This window comes from Euprymna scolopes, chromosome 3 (genome assembly GCF_053919585.1).
Source record: "Euprymna scolopes isolate OS-2025 chromosome 3, ASM5391958v1, whole genome shotgun sequence".
NCBI classification, from domain to species: domain Eukaryota; kingdom Metazoa; phylum Mollusca; class Cephalopoda; order Sepiida; family Sepiolidae; genus Euprymna; species Euprymna scolopes.
This window is the reverse complement of record NC_136484.1, coordinates 27,262,746-27,283,685: the sequence shown is the minus strand read 5'-3', so window position 1 is coordinate 27,283,685 and position 20,940 is coordinate 27,262,746. Positions and strand designations below refer to the sequence as shown.

The 20,940-nt window shown below is 33.0% G+C and overlaps 1 protein-coding gene across 2 annotated transcripts in view; it reads left to right on the top strand.

Moving 5' to 3' along the window:
• Positions 1-20,940, top strand: part of LOC145254284 (uncharacterized) — a 160,224-nt gene that overhangs the window by 24,629 nt on the left and 114,655 nt on the right. Inside the window, exon 2 of one of the 2 annotated variants that reach the window (XM_080113011.1) lies at positions 16,949-16,980. The exons of the other annotated variant lie outside the window; for it this stretch is intronic. The gene's annotated coding sequence lies outside the window, so the exon portion shown is untranslated. The remainder of the gene's footprint in view (positions 1-16,948; positions 16,981-20,940) is intronic. 2 annotated transcript variants of the gene reach the window in all.

Here is a 20,940-nt window from a genome sequence, read left to right as displayed (position 1 = left end):
CTCAGCTTAATAATACATTGAAATTTTCGTCACTGAAAAATAAGTTTTTTTGGCCTGTTTGGTCTTCCATAGTTTTCGTCTCATCAAAAGAAAGCGTAAACAGAGTCGATCTGAACTCTACGGCGACGCGAAATGTCTGGTTACCTATATGAATAAGTGGAATTATTTGAAATTCAGGTACTTATATTATAATATTTTTGCATATTCTCTTAGAAAATCATCCTAAATCTTAGTTAGACAATAAATGAATAAATAAATTATTTCAGAAACCCTTTTTTTTTTTAAATATTTAAGTACGTTTTTTGTGCAAGACAAAAAATGTCAATTGTTAACTTTTTGGGAAAATTTAACATTTAAAATTGAATTAAAAATAGTAGAAAAAGTTTTACATTATTCTGTTTTCTATATGATAAAATTCAGGGTTTTATCTTTCTGGAAAAAAAAAAGTTACTCAGAAATAATGGATTTTAATAAATGTAATTTAGTTTTAAAAAACAACAACAACTTGATTTTGCGGCCATTTTTGGCGGTGCCTAATATATATATATATATATATATATATATATATATATATATATATATATATATATATATATATATATATATATATAGTTCCTCTGATTATTTTTCGACATTTGATGCGCGTAGGTAGAGTGTTATTTAAAGTTGAAGATATCATAGAAATGTCTATTTGACGATGCATCGAAGGTCATCCATTATCTGTGATCAATTTGGAGTCATGAGATGCGACTTTTGAAGCTTCTTATTTATTACTCTCTCTCTCTCTCTCTCTCTCTCTCTCTCTCTCTCTCTCTCTCTCTCTCTCTCTCTCTCTCTCTCTCTCTCTCTCCCTCTCTCTCTCCATCCCCCCACCTTTCACCTTTCTTTTTCTCCCACTCCCTCTCTTTATCGTCAAAATAAAAACAAAACTACACAATTTATTTATATATTAACAGAACTATACACACACACACACATGTATATATATATATATATATATATATATATATATATATATATATATATATTACATTTTATTTTATTCCCTCAGAGAGACAATGATTCTCACAAATTCCCCAAAACTAGTATTTTCCACAAACTAATTTCTGAAGAGAGTAAAGCATTTCGCCTAGGAACAACTACTGAATGCACATCACAATGGTTGGTTAAGAAATTTTGTGGCAGCGACGAAGGTCTTGAAGATGGTGAACGTAGTGGTCGGCCATCGGATGTTGACAACAATCAATTAAGAGCCTTAGCCGAAGCCAATCCACGCACAACTGTTCGATAACTTTCTTCCGAATTAGACGTAACGGATACGATGATTTCCAACCACTTGAGATAGGTTAGAAAGACAAAACCTTGATAAATGGGTGCCTCACGAATTGACTAACAACCAAAATAAACGCCGTTATGAAATGTCATCTTTCCTTCTTTTACGCAACAAGAACGACCGGGTTGTGATTCTTTACGCCAACCAGCGACGCTCAGCTCAGTGGTTAGACGTTGACGAAGCTTCACGACACTTCCCGAAATCAGAGTTGCACTAAAAGAAGGTCGTGGTGACTGTTTTGTAGTCAGCGACCGGTCTTATCCATTACAGTTTTTTGAATGCAGGCGAAACCATTACGGCTTAAAAGTACTGTCAAACCATTACGGCGGTGAAGTACCAACAACTGAATGAAACGCATCAGAAACTTCGACAACAAACCCCAGCATTAGTCAACAGAAAAGGCTGATTCTTCTCCACGACAATGCTCGACCGTGCAGATGTTGAACGAATTGGGCTACGAAACTCTGCCTCATTCCTCATACTCTCTAGACTACTTACCTAACAACTACCACTTTTTCAAGCATTTCGACAATTTTTTGCATAAGAAATGCTTCAAAAACCTAAGCGATATAAAAAAAAAATAAATAAATAAATAAAAGCCTTCGGCAACTTTATCGCCACCAAAACGCAAGATTTTTATGTTATTGGCATAAATACACTTGTTTTGCATTGGCAAAAGAATGTTGGGTCTGATGGTGCTTATTTCGATCAATAAAGTTTTGTTGGAGCCGAAATATGTTCAGCTGAATTTAAAACTTAAACTTTCTTATCAATCTGAAAATACAATTGTTTCTGTGTAACGTAACAGATCTGTAAACAGATATGTGCCGAAATTTTGAAGCGTTGAAACGCTGAAAGAATTTAGTAAGAAAAATAAATATTTGGAACTTGGAATGTTGCTATACTGTTATATATATATATATATATATATATATATATATATATATATATATATATATATATATATATATAGGGTGACCAAACAAAAAACAAAAGCTAAATGAAGGCCATCTAGAACATATGCTGTAGAACGGAGAAAAAAAGGCCAAAGATCCTAGTGTTTTGATGTGATGTTTTGAATATAATAAACTAGTTATGACCAAAGTTTCATTTCATTCGGACAAAACACTAAGAAACAGGGCCCGTTTTCACCCTATATATATATATATATATATATATATATATATATATATATATATATATATATATATATATATGTATATATATATATATATATGTATATATATATATATATATATATATATATATATATATATTGTAGGGTCAAAAGTTACTTTGCAACTGAGTTCTAATCCTCTCGAACGTCAGTAATTAGCATTTTTACACTGAAAATAGTGTAACAATGAAATGCTAGTGGAAGTATTAATAATAATGAATATTTCTATAAAAATATTAAGGTGGATCTCTTAAACAAAGTAAAGATTTGACATCTAGGAGAATGTATAATAGACAGATACACTAAGCATGGAATGATGTTCCAGCCTCTGTTGTTGGACACTATATGACTAAGCTTACAGTATATGTCCTGCTGTTTCGATATTCTTATTCCCCATGTTAATTGATATTGGCCTAGGTGTTGAATATAAGCTTGGAGAGTCAAATTTGACTTTGCGACTGAGTTCGAATCCTTTCCTACACTTAAGATTGCGTTAGTGTTTATAGTTCATAATAATAATTTATATAAAAACATATTTTCTATATATATATATACACTTCTATAATAAAGACCAATGTGTATTTATTTGAATATAAATAAGTATAAAAATATAAATTCGTTCCATCACACAAAAGTTAGCGAAAAAAACAAGTGTAAACCAGACAATTCGACAAGAAATCATCTACTATAAATAAAAGTCAACGGTCATTTTTTTTTTTTTTTAATTCTTTAGATCATAGTATGTTATAATAATAATCGATTAAAAAGTCACGTTTTATATTACTTTCGCCATATCCCCTCCCCTCGAATAATGCAACTGGGTGCAGGCCTCTTTGTGCAGATGCTCCTACGGAGTTAGAGAGCAGCAATTTCCTCCACCGGAGAATTACGCCCAAGACTATCATCATCGTCATCATTGTCAAGCAGTCTATCATCATCGTCATCATCAGGAGTTTACCGAGCTACTAGTGTCGGAAGCATCGTCTATCGATGCTAACCTTGACTTGTTCAGTCGTTAGCTTTCTTCTGACGAGCCATTAGGCATAGCTAATGAGATGCGAGCTCCTGGACAAGGGCGCAAAGTTTTTATATGATAAGGAATTCCATCAATCTTGACCGAGTGTGGACTGTTGATTTCAGCCACTCGGCTTATCCTGGACTTGTTTGTACACTTGCTATGAGGGATTCTAACCCAAACAACCCCTTCCACTTAGTACTGCCTCTGGGCATATTACGGGTCAGGGCTGGTCATGGAATTAACACCTTGTATGCGGACGTTGTAGGTGTGTATGGTGTTGGACAGCGGCGTCGATGTTGAAACACTGTCTTTTGATGTGACGTTATGTTACATTATTTCCTAGCTGGAATGGTTTTCACACTTCTGTGGCTTCTCTCAACTATACCATTAGCTCCCGGTTCCTAGGCACATCGTAATCAGAGACGTACACCCCAGTCTTCCAGGAACTGTTTAAATGTTAAATGGTAAATGACGTGTCATTGTCCGTTAGTATTTCGATTGGTGTGCCTCGCTCGTAAAATACTAGTGTACAATGCTTGATGAATCTTGCTGACGTAGAGACCTCCATATCGCAAATCGTGATGGACCAATGATGGTGGAAACTACCGTAATGAGTGATGTTCACACCCAACATGTTCAAATTGTCCCCCACATAAAGCTTCCCTTTGCACCAATGTACAGGCGGAGAATCAATAGACTGACACGCATGTTTTAACCCCCAGTTGTACGTCAGCTTTCAACACAGTTGGGTCCTTTCGTTTTGGCAAAGTATAATGTGCGTTTTATGCCGAGGTGTCCACTCTGATGATGAATGTGTGCGATTTGCTTAATGTTCAACCAATATGTAGTTGCGGCGCAGGTACGTTGAGTGAGATCAACTTAAGTTTTTAGGTTACTGAGACACCACTGTGGTACTCTTGCCAGTTGGTCAGCTTTATTGTCGTCTTCATAACAGCATTTTGCTGGCTGTCTTGGTGGTGAATCGTGACGTATCTTCCCCATCCGTAACATTAGGCTGAATCTGTCTTGAGATGTAGAATCTTCGCCTGTCACTTGAGCATAATCCTGTTGCTTAATTATAATTTTTTTTATTAGAGAATTTAAACAACAACAACAATAATAACAACAACTAAGGACGACGTATGCTAGATCGTTAAATGTTAACAAAAAACTGGTGTTAGCTCCAGAAAAAAGCCTTGCAATTTATGCTCCAGAGGCACAGAATTTTCACGGTAAACATTTTTAAATATTATGTAATGTTATTTATTGTCGGTCCTTTTGTTTTAATAACGATAGCTTCCCCGTGTTTTCAGGTATATGAATTTGCGCTCTCGTGATTAAAGCTAAATTAGCAACCCATTAATAAATGTCTACGCAAGTGACTTGTAAGTCCACCGTTTTATCTACTGCTGAACTACACCAAATTCCGGAAACACGCAACCCTCCATTCTCCTCTCTATTAGAAGAGTTCTAGAAAAGCACATGATATTCAGGAATTGACATCATGAAGTTATCTGCAAATTTCAGCCGGAAACTTCAGCCTTAAAAGCAATACAAGAAGCATAGTTTTTTCTCCGAACATAGAAAATAATAACCAAAAGCAATCTATCTTGCTTGAGAATTGCGACATGTACTCTGAAGAAACCCCAAGAGGAAAAACAGAATATGGCAGTCTCGAAAATATGCACTTTTGAAGTCCCAACGATTGTTGTTCAAGCTAAGCAATGTAGTTATCGAGTCAATCACGATTACATCGAACGCTTTGGTGTCTACGGAGCTTCTAACTTTATCATTATTATTTATCTGTAATCTATTTATGATCTCCGATCAAATGCAAGCAATGAAGGTTAGTGAATACAGTGACGTTGATGTTTGTAGTTTATGCTAAACGGGTCAAGGAACTTTGCGTCATGTACATGTCGCTGTGTGTGCCAAATATTTGTAGATGTACACATAGCGTCACTGTCTAGCAGTCGCATACATTGTCGCTGTCCAAACAAATGAATAAGTTGCCCGCGGCGGCTCGGAACGTGTGTATCTGTTTTCACGTAGAGAGGAGTGATTTTCATACCGTGAAACCAGAAAAAAACATTAAAATAATGATGTTGAATTTAACACGTGAGGGAGGATGTCAATAGATATATACACATTCCTCCACGTTCCAGTGCACATCCTTCGAAATAAAAAAAGATTTTTTTTTAAATATAAAATGATGTGAAGTTTCTAATGAAACTACGTCATGCAGCTGTATAAACGCGCGAGTCTTGAAATGCATGTTTAAAATTCAGCTCTGCGCTTTTCAGTGCGTACGAGATTATAGTTTTTTTTATTTTGTTTTTGTTTTATTTTGTTTTTGTTTTTTGGGGGTTTTTTATCGATCGCCTCTGTACGAGGTGCCTTCAATAAGTTTCCAGACTTTTTTGTATAGGCATTTAAAATTGCTGTAGACTTTTGAAAATTCAATGTTATTACTATACATCTTATGAGATGACTGACCAATTTTTATGATTTCAGGTCCAAATGAACAGCTACAGCAGGAATTGAAATACACCCTACTAAAGCCTGATTGTCAAAGTTGATGAATTTCAAAAATGCAATCTGGATGTGAGTACACTTTAGAAGAACGATATACAATAAAATTCTGCTTTGAACTTGGAAAAAATGCCACAAACATATGGAATGCTTCAGACTGATTTTGGACCAGCTGGCAAGAATCAAGCATCAGTTTTGGAATAAATAAGAGATTCGAGGAAGGTAGGGAGTCTGTGAAAGATGATGAGAGGTGTGGGAGGAAGTCAGAACACCAGAGTTGATTGGTCAAATAAAGAATTTCATGGATAAGAACTGTCGAGTGTCTATAGAGACAATAAGTGTACAGTTTGATGTCAGTATGAAAAGTGTACACACAATTATTCCCAGGGAACTGAAGCTGCGGAAGATTTAGACGAAGTTTGTCTCAAATATGCTACATTCTTGTTACAGACTATTTGACCAAGATGAGCATCAAGACAGTTCCTCACCCTTTCCTATAGTTCAGACCTTGCTCCTTGTGACTTGATTATTCTTAAGTGTAAGGAAAACCTGTCGTTATGAGACAATTGAGATGATGAAAGATGCTGTGACAAGAGTCTTTGACACTCTCACAGAAGAGGACTTCCATGGGGCTTTTCAGAAGTTGTTGGAACAGTACAACAAGTGCATTGCAGCCGGAGGAGATTACTTTGAAGGAGATTAGAGTTTCATGTGTGTGGGCTATCAATAAAAATGCACATATGAAAAATGTATGGAGACTTATTGAAGACAACTCGTACATTTGATAACACCAAATGTGCGTCCGAAATATAGTTGTGTTTTTTTTTGTTTTTTTTTTTCAAACAAATAACAGAATTTTTTCCGTCTGTAAAACAATTATGGACAAGTGACGCGTATGGCGTGTGAAAGATAGAGAGACGCCAACTTCTATCCCATCGCCGCAATGTTGCATCCATGTGCCTGTATTACAAGTATTTTAATGGAATAAGCTCTGACGAACTCATAATACATGCGCCCTCGAGGAAAATACCCCCGACTAAACCGATAAGAAGCAAAATCTCACCACTCCGCGTTAGATATCCCTAGATGTCGGAAAGTCTAATAGTTTCTTCCTTTGAATTGCTAGACTTTGGAATTCCCTCCCAGTCTTCTGCTTCCTTGACTGTACTAACATGCGGAAGTTCAAATGTAATGTGGACAGACATCTCGCTGCTCAACTCTCTCTTTGTATATATAGACCCAAGTAGTAGCTCTTTCCGTCCATGTGGGACTGTCTTGTTTGAAGTGAATCATATTAAAAAGAAAATTCGTCTTTTAATAACGCAAGATTCCAAAATATCGATTTTTCATATCTTTCAATAAAGAACAATTTACGAATTAAAATAATCTGTCTTTTGAAAACATTTAAGTAAAATATATGCACGCCTACATGGACAGAACAATAAAGTAATTGCCGTTTTATACGTGTTATACCGGCATTTTATATATATATGAAATCTATTTTAACTTGTTTAAGTTTTTACAATGTGTCGTTGAACAATTTTTTTCTTTTCGTTTCTACAAATTTGCCGCAAGAAATAACTATATGTTAGCGTGTGATTTATGTGGTTCTATCATGTGCGTCTAACGCGTTTTCTTGCATTCAAATAGGAAAGACGATCGTTGTAAAAAAAATTTCACTGTTAATCGTCGTTTCTTGGGGGAAGGGGATAAAATGTACCTGTTCCTGTTCCGAGATTGAATGGAGCGAGGAAGATGGGTAAAAAGTCAATACAATATAATGTCAAACAATATTAACAATCTATTATTTCCAGTAGTAGTAGTAGTAGTAGTAGTAGTAGTATTTCTCACTCACTAGAAGTTCTCACAGAAGTCATTACCAGTGATCGATCATTGGTAAAATTGGTGCTTTTCCCCGTAGCCTGCGCGACAACAAGTCTCTACAGTTGTTCAGTACTCTCCGCATATGTCGATTACCATTGTATTTCACTTCTTGTTCTCGCATTGATAGGTTACTATCGAGTTGATGGAAGCATGACTGGAATTTAATTTGTCAATACTCCAGATTCGAGTATTCCTCGTACCATTTCATCCGAAGTATAATTATTGAATTCGCTCCAGACAAGGCAAGAAGCCACTTGATGTAAGGAGCAAAAATACTACTTCAAAATCTAAAATTAGCCAGCGACAAGTGTTAGATGAATAGATATCGATCTAGAAAACAGCAATTCTTACCTCTTTGTCAGAAACATTTCTCATGGAATGTGAGAACTAAAGGACAAAGCAAGCGAAACGAGGAGTTGATTTTTTTTTCGTGTTAGTATTAAATCAACAAGTAAAGTAAATTTGTAACAGTTTTACTGAGAATTAGAGATTGAATTAGAATGAAAGTTTTACAAAAAAAATTTTTTATTTTTTTATTTTAACTTTTGCTTTCATACCTAAATTTTAATTCAGTTAAAAAAAACCTTTGCTTATAGTGGGGACCCTAACAGGTGCTACCACTCCGGGTCAGAGCGGACCTGGGAGCAAAGGCAATTAAAGGGTGGCTCCACACTCCCCAAAGCCCGCAAGCTGGGGCCTCACCACTGGATATAGTTTAAGGTCATATCCAGGACCCTGTGTTTTACGTCATATTGGATAATTTGTAAAGCGTGAAATTCTTGATACAAACATGTGAACATCTCAATATATATTTTAACTTGAAAAAATTCCTCATACAATTATATTTAATAACAACAATAAATGTTTAATGTCTACACGCATTTTTTCCTCTCAAAATAAAATCACGCCGTGATTTTGCCTACATTTTGTTTGCAATCATGTACACTTTTCAGGTTCGTGTTTTCGCTACAGATTACAAAGTAGACACGTGATTCTACAGGTGTTTTTATCAGATTTACTTTCGTTAATCTGTCTCAATGTATATCTAGACTTAGCTGTCTTGAGTTAGACTTGCTCATCCAAAGAAACAAGTTTTCTTGTAACTTTTCTAGAGCTTTTTTTAGAAACACCTGTTCATATAATCACTCAGGCAAAAGATGCTATTAATACACTGTGTTATTTATTCCTACTATGGATTTTCGCATAATACTTTATTATAACGACACAGTTTTTGTTTTTTTTTACATTTACAGGCAATTAGAATTTTATAGTTCAACTTATGTACACGTCGTCAATTTCGGTGCAGAGTACCAAGGTGACAGGTGCTTCTACAGATTTTGGACCTAACCATATCTACTTTCGTTGAGCTGACTCAACGGAAAAAATAAACTTTGTGAATTTCCATTTGTTTAACCAAACAAGCAATTTTTATTCTAATTTTCTTATTTTATTTCGATTTTACTTTTTCCAACATCAACATCTATAATTAATCGCGCAAAAGCTTTTTGTCTGATTTAATCTCTGCATTTTCACCTAACAATTTTATACTACGATACTGACTTGTTTACATTTACAATCATAATGAACTTTTCGGTTCACATTATTTACACGTCAGTGATCGAATAGAAACAGCATCGCCCGCCAGCGCCCGCAAGTGAATTAGCCACATCAAAAAGAGCAGTAACCGTCTAAAAGCAACAGTTAATGTCTACTAACAGCAGTAATCGACTCGAAATATCAGTGCCAGCCATCGCCGGCATCTGCCCAATAGTGATAGTAATCACCTGAAAATCACTATCGATCACCGTCATGACAGTGCCCACCACTGGATGACAGTACCATACACTGGATGACTACACGAATGTATAGACAGGCCATTTCATTTCAAAACAGTCAAATAGGGCTCGGCACTGGTCATGATCGATAGTAACCGAAAATAACCAAATGCAAGTAACCTTCTAAAACGCTAATGATCACCAGTGCTCGCTATTGAAGACAGACCATTTCATTTCAAAGCAGTTCAATGGAGGCCAATATTGGTCATGGCCGACAGTAAACGCTGAAAACACACAATTGCAGCTGAAAAAGTAGTCAGTGTTCACCAATAAACGCGAGTAAATGCAAGTAAACGCTTAAACATATCATACCGCCAGTGACTACTACAGGCAACCACAGGCGCCAGTTTGTGCCAGTGCCCAACAATGCCCGAAAGTTGAAGACAGATGATTTCAGTTTGAAGCAGTCCAATAGAGGTCGACACTGATTATGGCCGCCAGTGATTGTCAATTGCAAAGGCAGCCAGTGCCTTCCAGTATACGCCAGTACTCACAAGTAATCTCCCTAAACCAACACTACACGCTAGTAACCCCCAGTGCTTATAATTACAGCTAGTGACTTCCAGTAGCTGCCACTGCCAGATAATGCCAGAGAATGAAAGCTAGATGATTTCATTTGTGAAACGAATACCAATACCCGCTATTTTCCTGGATCGACAACCGTAGTTTAATTTGTTTTCAGTGGGTGTACTTTACTGAATCTGTACTGGTTTCGTGCCATACTGCCACCGGGCAACGTCGGTACGCGGATCCTACTAAAAATTAAATATATATATATATATATATATATATATATATATATATATATATATATATATATATATATATATATGAGTGAGTGAGTGAGAGAGATTCCCATGACCATATCTTTATTTATCAGGGATAATTTTCGTATTTTTATAACTAGCTCCTCTAATCCCCTATCCATAAGGAAATTCTTTTTAATAATTTCATACTAATATTTAGGAATCTAATTTAAGATGTGCTAGCTGTATGTCGGATTGAACCATGTAGAATTACCCTATTTTATCATATGAAAACTTTTGCTATCATATTAATACTAGGAAGCGTTTATATTCTATGTGTTCATATCTAAAAAACAATACTTATTAAATCTTCATTTGTTTTATCCTTTTATTTAACTTGTATCCTGGGTATATTTTCTGATTTTAGTGTTTCACTTTATCTGATTTAATCTAGTGTAGTGGTTTGTTTGCAAAGGTTTCTATCTACAACATTTTTATTGAATTTTAACAAATTTAATTTGTTTCTTATTTATTCTTTATCTTATCTTTTTTTAAATAAAATGTGAAATATAAAAATATATTCCGCTTGATATATTTTTTGGAGAAACATAGTAAATTTATTTAGAAGTGAATGACATTTTTTAAAACTATTATTAACGATTGTTTTTTTTTTGTTTGTTTTTGTTTTTTGTTTTTTAATCCTCTTATCATTTTGTTCTAGCAGGCAATCTCGCATTCATTCGCTATCTCAAACATTCCATCCTAAAGATTGTTTGTATTTCTTTTGTAGTTGGTTTACGGAGTATATCATATTCTTATATCTTCTTTCAGATTCTAACCTTTAAGTGCAACTAGAGTACTCGTGACCCGTTGGGTCAGTATGTTATATTAGCTATGGAATTCATGTATGAGCGTGACACTTGTGACGTAAAGAAAATAGTTTTTTTGTTTTTGATTTTGTTTGGTTTTTTTTTTTGACATAACAGAAACATTTCAATGAAAGTATATTAAAATGAAAAATCACGGACGGATCACTCAAACATGAAAAAAATCGTCCCTATTCGTGTAAAGTTACCTATTTTTCCGAATAATCGCCCAAAAATCGAAAATTAAACATTATTTTCCTACGAATCGTACGCCGACGGAAGTCATTTACCAGCAAAAACGCATATGAACCTACCAATGAGAAATATAAAAATGAAAAACCCATATTGGAATCTTTCAACCAAGTTATAGAAACTTAAAATCTAAAAAAAATAATTAATAAAACCTGAAGCAAAAAAAACAAACTAAATAAATCAAATAAAACTAATATTGAAACAGATTAGTAAATGTGTCAACAAATTCACCGTTCTCACACAACTATTTTGTATCTAGAAATGTAAACAAAAATATAAAGAAGGAAGGAAGGAAAAGGGACGGATAGAGAGTAGTAGTAGTAGTAGTAGTAGTAGTAGTAGTAGTAGTAGTAGTAGTAGTAGTAGTAGTCTTGGCTTTACTACAATTGTTCTTATGTTTGTCAACGGGTTAAAGTTGTTTAGTTGTAAGAAAATAGCGACAGTATAGTTGTAATAAAGAATAGTTGCAAAACACCCCCACTCTTCCCATGTTAAATAATAATTTCGAAATAATAACGTTAATATTTCAGTGCGCAGGTCAAAATCTGCAAAAGAAGCGATTTGTGTTTATTTGTTTACGTTGTTATGGGCTAATGTTTATGCGCGCATGCACAACCGGATGTCGTAAATTGGAAAGTGGGTTACATCACTCCTTACAAGGCCATTTGAGTTTTATAATTATATAGATTGTTTGTATTTCTTTTGTACTTGGTTCCCGGGGTATATCATATTCTTAGATCATTCGTAGACATTTATGAAGACGACACCACAATCTATGGCAATCTAAGAACTAGCTACAACCACTATATACGATTTCCCCACTCTTTATCTGTGCCTAAATCTAAACGCAGATTCCATAAACAAAGCTTTTATCTCAGAACTGCCTGATTGTAGAACACTATTCCGCTTACTTACTTCTCGGTTGAATACAACATTATAGTCTTAAAATCCAATGTAAACAAGTTCTTGTTGAGCCGCCCCCATAGATAATCAAATTATACCCAATTTAAAGGTTACTACACTACAACCTTACATTCATTGACCCTTATCCTCGAGTGGCCTTCGGGTTTTGATAAGAGGTGACTCCCAAATAAATAATATTGGTCAGGTAGTTTTTAAATTCTTTTTCGTGAGTCCAGTTGCTCTTATATTAGCTGGAATAATAGAGATCTTTATACAGGGTGACCCCCCAAAAAAACAGAAGGTAAATGGAGATCATCTAGAACATATGCTGTAGAACGGAGAAAAAAAAAGGCCAAAGACCTTAGTGTTTTGATGTGATGTTTTGGGTTACCCTGTATTACATATTTCTTTTCGTGTCGTATATGACCTTCATTAGCTTTTCCCTTTTAACTTTGTTTAATCCATTGTGCACAGTATTTCATAGAATGTCTTAATATCTGTTGGTCAAGATCAAAATGCAGTATCTGTTCTTCAGATGCTGCACTTCCATTTCTTGTTCTCTTTCGGTGGAGGAGAAATCCTTCACGACTGAGACAATTTTTATTTTTGTACCTTTTCTCCACGTTAAAAAATGACCCTGGTGTCTAACTCTGTCCCGTGGGGAGGCATAGTAAATAGGTACTACGCGTAAAAAATGGTTATCTTAAATGTGCTTTGATTAATGGTTCAAAATATAAACACAGTTTTCCTTTCTTAATCATCATTATTTTCGTTGAATGAAACAATCTAATTAAAAAAAAAAAACAGAACTTTAAGTGGTGTTTCTTTTATGATTTAGTTGATTTTACTTTCATTATTTAGTTATTTTCATTTCAATATAAGGTGGGTCAATTTCAATTCCAGAAGTAGGTTAATACGAGGCTATGTTTATTGAGCCATATATGCTAACACCTTCTAAACCGCAAAAGAAAATTCCCATAGAAATATGCAAAGCGATCCCATTCGTCAGCCCATTTTTATTTTTATCTCCATGTTTAACCTGATAGTTTTATTACTTTTTTCATTATTGGTTCGCCAATGTCCGCCATATTCTTGTGGTTGTTCCGTGACCTTTTCAGTTTATTCTTTATCAGATTAATATTCTTATGTGAGAATTGCAATTACAACTAAAAGGACCAGAATATGTCACGAGATGGAAACGATATATACATACAATAAATTTACTGTTTCAGTCTTAAAAGACATTGTCAGGCGACAATAAACCTCTGGTCTTACTCGAGGCCAGTCATTTTATTGTCGCCTGACGATGTTTTATAAGACTGAAACAGTAGAGACTTATGGTAACTTTATTTACGTAAATTGAATAAAATAATGTCTTGCTCTTTTAATCAACAACCTCGTTGAAATTCAATAGTTTTTACTTTTAGATGTTTAACCTAGAATATATGTGTGCGTGTGTTGTTGTTGTTGTTGTTGTTATTATTATTATTATTATTATTATTATTATTATTATTATTATTATTATTTACTCACTAAAAGTAGTCACACAAGCCATAATCAAAGATTTCCTTTTGAGAACAACTTGTGGTGATCTCTAGAGTCTGAGTGACAACAAGTTTCCCCAGATTTCCAGCACTCTCAACCTCTTTCGATAACGATTGCAAATGGATTTGCGTTATCGTAACAGCCGCTTACCTTTTATTTCTCGTTAGCGGCGACCACTGGTCTTCACTAGAATTGGATGGCAAAAAGTCTCCCCAAGAAAACATTCAGCACTCTAGCCATAGTCGTTATTTAGCACGTTTTTTCCAATTATATTTCACCTTTTATTTATACCAATCCTTAATTTATGAAGTTCAATGTAATTACAGAGCATATAACAAATAAATAGCAAAAGTCTATATTCTAAGTTTCATGATGTTGACCATCTTACAATTTATTTCTGTTCTGGTTCTTTTATTATCTATTACTTCACATTTGTATACCATATTAGAAATTAAACATTTACTTTCTAACAGAAGTTCGTCAATATTCTTACAGTTTCAAAGTGAATTCTCTTCAATGTTTCCATTAGTTAATCTTTTTGTCCATTTTTGCACTGTTAGAACTTATAGTTTTCGCTAAGTTAGTAATTGTAGAAAAAGATAACTTAACATTATTTCGGTTTTCCCAGATTAGTTGTTTTGGGAAAATTTTGTCAAAAATTTGAAACAAAAGAAATTATTTTTTATGGGTGCGCTATAAGGTGGATTAAACAAATTGCTTCGGGAAATTATTTTTTATGTGTGCGCTATAATTTCCCGAAGCTATAATTTCCCGAAGCAATTTGTTTAACAAATTGCTTCGGGAAATTATTTTTGATGTGTGCGCTATAAGGTGGATTAAACAAAATGCAATTTCTACGTCTATTTTTCTTTATATTTTTATTTCCGATAATATTTTGATAGATTCTTGTATCGTTTTCTTCCAAATTATTTTTACAAGTTTCATTTTTATATTATTTTTACGATTAGATTTACCCATTGCCATATTGTATGAAATAACATGTGCTGATTTCTGTTGTGTTCCCTTCCCTTCAATTAATTTATTATTTTCATGTTCAATATAATTTATTTCACATCTATATTCTGATCTAGCTAATGCTTCATTATAATATTCTTTCTTGCTATTAGATATATGCTCATTATGAGATAATCCGGATATTCTTTTTGATATGCTGTGTATAATGGCTTCTTCACTGAGATTGGCTGGTTTGATTTATAGCCAATATAATATAGTAATTGATTAGGTCTATGGTATGGTTCATACGCATTGTTAATCAAGTTAAGGTTCACATCAAAAATTTACTATCTTATGATTTTTAATCAGAATTATTTTTAAGTCAATATCTTGAAATAAATTGTTTCGCATTTGAATAATTTTTTCTAAAATTCTAATGCTGGAGTTGATAAAGAATAGTGCAGAGTATCTATAGAGACCCCTCTAATAATTGGCTCCTTTTTGGCTAACTCATTAAGAATGTAGAGACTTACTAAGTCAGTTATCCGTGCAGAGTCCGGGGTTACTCATCGCAATATCAAATTTTAATTCTGTTTTTTTTTCTAGTCCAGTATTTATTATCATATTTAATAAAGGTTTTTCTTGCTAATTTTACTATGTCAATTCCTAGTTTTGTAATATTAGTTTCAGCTTTTGCAAGTTCTAATGCCTTAGCCAACAAAATGATATATTTTATACGTACATAGGGTTCTTACTTGCGTCAGCATGGTCACATGGAACTTCCGTGTTGTATCATATTTCAGGAAAATTTTTGCCTTAAATAATAATAATAATAATAATAATAATAATAATAATAATAATAATAATAATAATAATAATAATAATAAAATTTTTAAAACCATAAAAAAAATTTCAATTTCTGTGAAACTGACAATAGCCTCAGTATTATAATTCGATCACATATCTGACAAAGGTAAATTTTCCCGAGATATTGTTAAACATGGAAATTCTATCCGACATGATGACGCAAGTAAGAACAGAATGTAAGTATAAAATATAAGAAAAATATACATGAACTGTATTAATAAAGGTAAACGTGCATTGCTTATTCCACAGTTATATATCTTAATTTGCCTCAGTTGGTATCAATCCGTTACACTTCTGCATTGTATTATCCTTTATATACACACTAGACAATGCTTCAAGCAAACTACATTAAACTCTTATTAATAAAGAAAGCAGCCGGTGAATTACTTACAAAGTTGCCGTTAAACTGAATGGACCAGCCTAATTTTGCTAAACTCTATAAAAAAAAGAAAAAACAATACAAATAGAAAAGAGATAATTCCTACTAAAATGTGGTTTTCTACATCCAGTCTTTCGTGTAGACACGTACACGTACAGGCATAACGAACTTTAGCAAGTAGATTTATTCATGTATTCGGTAAATATATTATGTTAATCAGCCCTTTTGTCTGTTTTCTGTCTAAAATACCGAAACTGTAAATTCCTATAAAAAGCAAACTTGTTTTGGTAGTTAATTATATTTTTTCTCACTGGAGTTCTTGATGTCATGAATAACATCGACGAATGTTTGGGAATCTTTATTTTCCCCTATAAAAAGATACTAAATTCGGAATCTTTTTTTCTGTCACTCGTCTTAAATGTATTTGTTTTTTGTTTCTACTAAGTGAATCACACAATATCTCTCTTTCTCTTTTCTCTCACTCAATCTCTCTCTCTCTCTCTCTCTCTCTCTCTCTCTATATATATATATATATATATATATATATATATATATATATATATATATATATATCTTTGCGTGTGTGCTCTTCAATGCTGCCTGTTCATAGCTTGTAATTCAAATAATTGATCGGTTCTTGTCTCTACTCTTTTCCAGGCTCCGAAATGATAGACAACGAAGCACAAAAGGTGATAATTGTTCCGTTTTTTTGTCTATTTGTCATTTTATTTTATTTTATTTTTATTTTTTATTATTTATTTTCATTTTATTTTTGTTTTCATTCCGATAAGAGAATATTTTTAAAGTTTTCTACTGTTTTCCTTTTTCTTCTCTTTCTATCTTCTATTTTGCTTTGTCATTTTTTTTTCTTATTATCAGTAATGTTATATTTTTTTTCTTCTGATTTTAACTTATTTTAGTCTTTTTTAATTTTTCTACTATTTCTTAGCGTTTCTTATTTTTATTGCTAATTTCTATATATAATAATTTGACTGCAAAATGTCCCCTCTAGACCAAAGTATTGTAGGTTTGCAACAAGATACCACATATAAATTCGTTACATCTAACCTATTAGGCACTATCTTATGCAGCTTTCGACTACCATTACATACACGCGTGATAATAAAATGCTACATTACATCCTACGAGCAACACCATCACAATCGCACCTTTCTCTTCTTGGAATGTAGACTTTTAATAATAATAGCAGTTTATTAGTTTAGAGGAAGGAGGTCAAATTTTTCTCCCTAATTATTTAGTCCTAACACGACTACCAGTTGACACCGCGTACTATTCTAATTTTTCATTGTATAATTCGCTTACACCGTCCCTAACTGATAATTTCGTGCATAGATATAACATAATCTTCCTTTGCACATAGTTATAAATAATAATGTCTCCCTTACCTACGCCCGCACATTCAGATTGGCTGATCTCTTATAATTCTATCATTCCGGATTACCATTCTCCCTTTGATAAACGAACGGTTATCATAAATGCAATATGGCGACACTACCAGACATATTACTTTTCTCGTCAATGTGTTGGATATAAAACCCATACCTTATGTTATTAAAGAACTTGCCAAAATTGCTTATTCATGTATAGATACATTACTGCGTTCATATTTTTCCCTGTCCCGACACTTACGCATATGTATTTTTACTTTCTTCTACATCACCACAAGTATATTCAGAACTTACAGTTTCAAAAACTGGGAGATCGCTTTTCTATATTAATTTAAAGTACAACTAGCACCTACTTTATGTCCACCTATTTGGGGGTATTTTTGGAGGAGGTGGGGTCAAAAAATTGTTACATGTAAATGAACATTACCGTATTTATATTTTTTTCTGTCCTTAACGTTACGTAGGTTTAGTTTTTACATTTTCTTTTTTTTTTTGCGTAACAACGACTAACACGGCGATTTCTTCCTCACAACGACTACTACGGCGATTTCTCGAGATTTGTTGCTATTGATCACTTGTACATTTGTTGATGTTCCTATTTACTTCCCTCCACACAATGACAGAGTTAGACACAAGGTCGTTTTTTTTTTATTATTTGGTGAACAAAACCATATTAAACACAATTTACATTTCTTAGTTTCCGATAATGTTACCCTTTTGTCTCCTCATTACTACTGTTATAGGTTGTCGGGGGCGCTGAAATAAAAAATAACGTTTAAAATTCCTGGAAACCATTATTTTCTACTTACAGTTTCAAACAATGGGGGAATCGCTTTCCTACATTAATTTAAAGTACAATAGGCACCCACTTTATGGCCACTTTTGTGGGGGGTGGATTTTTACGTCGTGTTTTGATTTGGTGAAAAAAAAAGAAAAATAAACACACTGCGACCGTCGTTTTCTCATTTGGGGGAAAAAATAAACAAACTGCTTTTACATTTGTGATTTCCAATTACTGTTGCCCTAGGTGCATCCGAAATTTGGAGGAATTTTGACACCTTAATAGAAAACTGCGAATAAAATATTAAAAAAACTCATAATTTCTCTTTTTAAAGTGGATTGTTTATTTTCTGCATGGAATATACTTCCAAAATAAACTATTAAAGTTGTTTAAGAAAATAATAAAAATATTACTTTTTAATTTTTTAAAAAGCAGTGTTTACAAAATGCCGGCGTGCCTTCAGGCAGCCATTTTTTTACATAATAAAATCAATAGACTTTTACGAGTTAAATATTTTTCAATTTTTAAACTTTAAAAATCTATCAAATTTTTTCTATTGGTTCAATTTTTACGATATTTTGAGAGTCAATGTGAAATTTTATGCTCTTTCCAATAAACCAAATATAATATTTTAGAGAAACGTTTTTTTTTTCAAATTCACCTCCCATTTTGAAATGTCTATTAAAATGTTAATAATTAATTTATGTGCCAAAGTTTTATATATCACAAATTGAAGATAAAAGATCAATAAAGAAAATATTCTAATTTAAAACATTTACCTGTAAAGTCCAAAGTGTAAAACTTTTTTTTTAAACACGTTGATTTTTTTTTTAATGAAAACTCATGTTATGCTTACATCGTCAAGTAAATACCAGGCGCTGACGGCAAATATTTCTATTTCATTAAATGTTTTCTTTTTTTAGATATTTAAAAAAAAAATTAGTCGATAAAGAAGTATTAAAATATATCGATCAAAAACTCGTGTATTTCATTAAAATAATTTTTTTTTAATCGATGAAGCGGATTTTTTGTTCTAGGGGAAAAACTTATAAGTGAATGTGCGTTTCCTTTTTAACTACGGAGGATGAAAGATACTAATTTTGGTTAACACACGCAATAAAAAAGAGACATTATTTATGTCCCTTGGACGAATCTGTAATTCATAAATTTCATTTTAGCAGCAGTTCTTTACAGCTTCGCGCAAAACACGTTGTGAAAATGCAATTTTCTACGACCCTCGCTTTAAAAAACCCTTCTAATTAAAAAAAAATACATGGAATTTAAAATATAAATATGGATAAATTCTTAACAATGAAGGATGGAACTGCCCATTTAATAGTATATTTTTTTAAGTAAGTGATTTTTTTGCATTTATATATATATAGATATATTTATAAGCAAGTCAAAATATGTTGATTTTCTTTATATTCTTTTAAAAGAAAACCGCTTTAAAAAAACAAATATTACATAATTTGCTATATAACCTGTTATTTTTTTTTAATTTGGTCTTTGCTCCTTTAATTGAAAAAAAAATTAGGGTTTGAATTATTTTTCAAGTAATTATAAGCTTCGAAAAATAGTAAGTTGAATTATTAAAGTTCTGATAATCATTTTTAATGGCCACTTTCTGATACACCTACTGTTGCCCTTATAACAGTTATAAAAAATGGGGGCTCACTTTTCTATATTAATTTAAAGTACAATGAACATCCACTTTATAGCCACCTTTCTCTTTGGTAGGGAGGGAAATCTGCATTTCTTTAAGGGGGGGGCAAAACTGTTTCTCGAGATTTCTTGCCATATAACACACTACGTGTACAGTGTTGACGTTTCTAGTTACTTGCCTCCGCACGATCACAGTAAGACACACATCGTTTTATTATTTTGAGGAAGAAAATCGCATTAAACACATTGCGTTTACATTTGTGATTTTCCGACCATGTTGCTCCTTTCCACACTCAGAAAATTCTTTTAAAAAAAGCAATTGTAGATTTTCAGGGGCGCTGAAATCGAAAATAACGTTTAAAATTCGATGTACCGAATACTTCCTAGTCACTTTTCTATATTAATTTAAAGAGCAATGAGCACTCATTTTATGACAACCTTTTTGTTGGGGGCAGTATTTATTTATTTATTTTAATTTTTTTAACAGAAAGTAAAAATTACAAACGTTAGCTACGGATTATTTACGTTTTCTTATAATTATTATGCCGAAAAGAAAAAAATACTTAAAACATTTCCGCAACATATTTCTGTTCTTAGAATTCGTTTGTTTTTTTTTGGGGGGGGGGTTGTTTTTTGTTTTTGTTTTTTTTGTTTTTTGCTTTTGTTTTTTGTTTTTGTTTTTTGTTTTGTTTTTTCGGGAAAAAATCATATTAAAAACAACGCTATTATTTGAAAGATATAAACTTAAATACATAAATATAGGGAAACGTGACAACCGGAATACCCTGCCCAAA